Source organism: Ictalurus furcatus, chromosome 20, assembly GCF_023375685.1.
Source record: "Ictalurus furcatus strain D&B chromosome 20, Billie_1.0, whole genome shotgun sequence".
NCBI classification, from domain to species: Eukaryota; Metazoa; Chordata; class Actinopteri; order Siluriformes; family Ictaluridae; genus Ictalurus; species Ictalurus furcatus.
Genome location: NC_071274.1, coordinates 20,214,061 through 20,219,004, shown reverse-complemented (window position 1 = coordinate 20,219,004; position 4,944 = coordinate 20,214,061).

Below are 4,944 nucleotides of genomic sequence, written 5' to 3'. Positions count from 1 at the left end.
TACTGTACACTGAGAGAGACACAGTGACAGAAAGACACACAGAGAGAGAGAGAGATACTGTAAAAAAAGATAAAAGGATAAAACATGTGGACCGTCGTGTACTTTAAATATGTTTAAATGAATTGGGTACTAGTTTTTCAAATCTATATCCATTTTACTTGAATAAATTGTATTTTTGTCCTTTTGTGTTTGTGGTGTGTTTTGCCTGTTACAAGTGTTTTCATTAAACAATCATTTTATTAAAAATAAATGAAACAACAACAACAACAATAATAACAATAATAACAACTAAACAACTAACAACTAATTTGTTTGTTTATTTATCGTCCACTACATACAGTAATATGCAAAAGTATGATCTATTCTTTCAATCAATTGAATTTTGTCTTGTCTTTTGTCTTGTATAATTTTACGTTATATCACTTTGTCCAGAGAAAAAAATTCCAAACATTAATTCTTTATTTTTTTTTCTCAATACATTTTTGAGTATTTTATTAAGTAATGGACCGTGTTTTTAACTTAACATCATCAGGGACATGTGGAGTTCTACCTGCAGAGTCAAAAGATCCGTAGCTATTTCCTCAGAAAACTTCATAACAGTAGGAGAATGTATGCAGTTGAAAAGTTGACAAATTATAATTCATTTTTTTTTTTATTTGGTTGTTTCACTGTTAACTACATAACAGTAATAACTGTGATACTTTAATACCTACTTCACTTTGCAAATGCTACTGTGTAATAGTAAATGTGTGCTGTTGTTTACCTGCTTAACCTAAATAACGTATAAATAAACACACGGATGAAATCTTTTGCTCACGCTTCAACTTAGTCTTTAAGTATAACATTTTAACTGATAATACTGTTAAAAAAAAATCTCAAACGAACGATTGTGAAGGATGGTCAAAATGTTAACGCTCAATATATTAAAACTCTTGAATAGTCAGAAGCAAATAATTCTAAACCTTGATTATGTCTTTTCCATGAAAACTTACACAAATGGCTGTTTTTTTTTTCTGAGAATGTGTCTGTTATCACAGCCAAAGCGGTCCAAAACACTGTAACATGAAGATAAAAGTGGAAGAGCGAGACGTGATGTGATGCTCGCGCTACCGTTTAACTCAGAAGTGTGTGCTGCAGTGATTTCAGAGCAGCGTGATGTCTCGTTAGCCGTATTTGAGCAGCATGGACACGTCTAGTTTAGAATTAAACGGTGACTTCTGTGATACAGAGGTGATTTAACGGACTGTGGCAGGAAAGTGCAAGGCAGCCTTGCTGGCATTTTGTTCCTCTTTACTGCCAACAGGTTCCCAAGATGCTTTTATAAAGAATCAGGATAACTGTCTGAAAGAGTTAGAGTTATATTCTACATCGCAGATGTAGTGCTAGATCAAGTGCTAGATTCCCAATCGGATAAACCTTTGTTACGTTGCGTAAGCTACAACAGAACAGTGTTAGCTTGTATACTTTGGATATACTTTAAAAGCCCAAGCTATGAGAGAAAATTTGAGCAAAATGACAAATTCTACCATGAAAAACTGGCTAAATAATTGACACCACATGCTCGAAAACCGTGCGCATGAAATCTTCTAGAGAGGTGCTTGCTTGCCAGAATAAAGTTGTTTATGGCTTAGCCTACAGCTGTTACTTCATTATTAGATGATCTTCAGTAGAGGTCGACCGATTGATCGGTTTTGCTGATTTATCGGCACAGATAACTGATTGTTGGAATTATCGATTATCGGCACAAATCCACACCGATGTTTCCCGGTTGCGTCCGTTGCGGAGCGGCTGAGAAGGTTCTGCTGTCATTATACAGTACGAGAGCGGCCTCTAGAGGTGAAATAAAAACTATCACTGACAAATTTTGTTGTGTTATTTGAAGTGTTTTTTGATTGGCTTTGAACGTCTCTATTTTTTTTTTGTTATTTGGAGTGTTCATTTTTGGTTCAGTTTGGTTCAATGGTATGGGTGTTCTTTGAGATTTGACATTTTCATTGACTTACCTTGCCTGTCCCATAGCTAGACCTCTGCTTCCACATTGTGTAATGTAGTCTTTTTCCTGCCAGAAAAGAAAGACATCAAAGAACTCACTGATTTCAAAACATGTTTGGCATCAGAACTTTACTTCTTTACTTTGGAAACATAATTGTGTCTCTAACCCAAGTAGCAGCTAACAATGGTAATGTTAATTGGTATGTAGCTACTGCAGCTACTGTGTAGACGTATTTTGTCCACTATGCATTAAAAATTTAGTCCAAATATGGTTGTTACCCCCGAGGACCAGTTATAGCAGTGGTGTGTGGATTATGGTCCAAAGGTTGGGTCAACTCTACCTAAATATGGGCTGTTCTCTTGGGCTTTTTTGTTAAATATTTGAAGATTTGAAGAAGAAATATCCTCAAAATGTTCAGGAAATAATTCACGAGGCTACCTGGATTTACCAGGACATGATTCATATCTTTCTTGTTCACTCTGCACTCCTGAGTTGAAACTGCTATAAATATCTATCTATCTATCCATCCATCCATCCAGCTATCTATCTATCTATCTATCCATCCATCCATCCATCTATCTATCTATCTATCTATCTATCTATCCATCCATCCATCCATCCATCTATCTATCTATCTATCTATGTATCTATCCATCCATCCATCTATCTATCTATCTATCTATGTATCTATCCATCCATCCATCTATCTATCTATCTATCTATCCATCCATCCATCTATCTATCTATCTATCTATCTATCTATCTATCCATCCATCCATCCATCTATCTATCTATCCATCCATCCATTCATCCATCCATCTATCTATGTATCTATCCATCCATCTATCTATCTATCTATCTATCTATCCATCCATCCATCCATCCATCCATCTATCTATCTATGTATCTATCCATCTATCTATCTATCTATCTATCTATCTATCTATCTATCCATCCATCCATTCATCCATCCATCCATCTATCTATGTATCCATCCATCCATCCATCCATCTATCTATCTATCTATCTATCTATCCATCCATCCATCCATCCACCCATCCATCCATCTATCTATCTATCTATCTATCTATCTATCTATCCATCCATCCATCCATCCATCCATCCATCTATCTATCTATCTATCTATCTATGTATCTATTCATCCATCTATCTATCTATCTATCTATCTATCTATCTATCTATCCATCCATCCATCCATCCATCCATCCATCTATCAATCTATCTGTCTATCTATCTATCTATCTATCTAATCAATTTTACAAGTATTGGCACCCTATCTATCTGCCTCTCTTTCCATGAAAGCCATGAAATACAAAAACAAGGTCATGAATACGGTCCTAAGAAAAGTTTCCGTATGACTAAAATGACAGTGTTTTTTTATTTTTATTTTTTATGACGACCATCAAACAAAACAAACTACACTTTCATGGATGTCTGTTGAGAAATGCCTTGAACTCGTGAAGTGTAAGACCTGTTAGAAAATGTTGACTTCCAGAGCGGTGAATGTTACAGCTGCGAACACTTCAGTGGAGTGTTAGTTTGCATGCAGGTTTTTTTTTTTGGTGGTGGTGGTGGTGGGGGGGGGGGATTGTTTAACATGCTCAACCGATAGCACCATGGCAACAAAAGATGGTGTTAGAGTGTGATGTTAGGCTCTTCCACATGCACACACACATATGCGCGTACACATACACATGTGGGTGAACGTGCATGCATAATGAGAGGTGCCAGATCTTTTAATCGCACGCATCTTTTCTGAACTCAGCATCGAGGAAACAAAGAAGCAAAGTAATTTATGAAGAGAGAGAGAGAGAGAGAGAGAGAGAGAGAGAGCGATAGACAGAGGGAGGGAAAGAAAGATAGAGAGAGAGAATGAAGTTTTTAATTATATATCTGTAAAATCTTTCTCTTTCTCTACTGAATTTAATGAGAGGATGTGTTGCACAGTTGGACAACTGGTCTGTGTGTGTGTGTGTGTGTGTGTGTGTGACCCAGCTCTCGATTCACACTTCCCCTGTAACACAGCTTGGCATTTTCAAACAGCTGACCATCACCATAGCAACGGGGCGGGCCATGCTCTGCTGGATTTAGCCGAGCGTGCCAAACGTCGTCTCCTACTTATGAACCGTCCTCATCAGGGTGAACAGGGCAGAGACAAGGCTGCTCCACAGTCTCCACTTCATTCCGGCTCACTTCTATTCACGCCTCCATATCTACCCTAGTATGAAAATAGAGGAAAGTTTTTTAAAAAATGTTTTATTAAACACTGAATCTAAGAAAACGTGCCTGTGAACATTGAAGAATGTGTCTCACTCAACAATGTCACAATTTCTACAGGGTGCCTTTGTTGACATGCTGCATTTCACTTTTAAATGAGTAACAAGGTAAAGGTTTTAGCATAAAATATTACTAGCATCCATGCTAATTGCACGGAGACACTTTAAGTGATCAGTGAAATGCTTCAAGTGGTTTCCCCAAATTCAACTGAAAATGCAACTTATAATGATTTCTCCAGTTTCAAAATTATTCAACCCCTTCATGGCAAAAATCTTTAGTACTTAATAGAGCACCCTTTTGCTGTTATGACCTGCTGCAAACGAGATGCACAGCTTCTGGCAGCGTTCCTGAGGAATCTTACCCCATTCCTCATGAGCAGTGGCCTCCAGTTCAGTAATATTCGTGGGTTTGTGTGCTGCAACCGCCTTCTTCTAATCCCACCAGAGATTTTCTATGGGGTTCAAGTCAGTTGACTGTGACGGCCCTGTAGAATCTTCCAGGATTCTTCTGCAACCAAGCCTTGGTGGAATTTGAGGTATGTTTGGTATCATTGTCCTGTTGGAAGGTCCAATGACGCCCAAGCTTCAGCTTCCTCACAGACGGCATGAGGTTTTCTCCTAGGATTTCCTGATACTTCACTGAATCCATCTCGC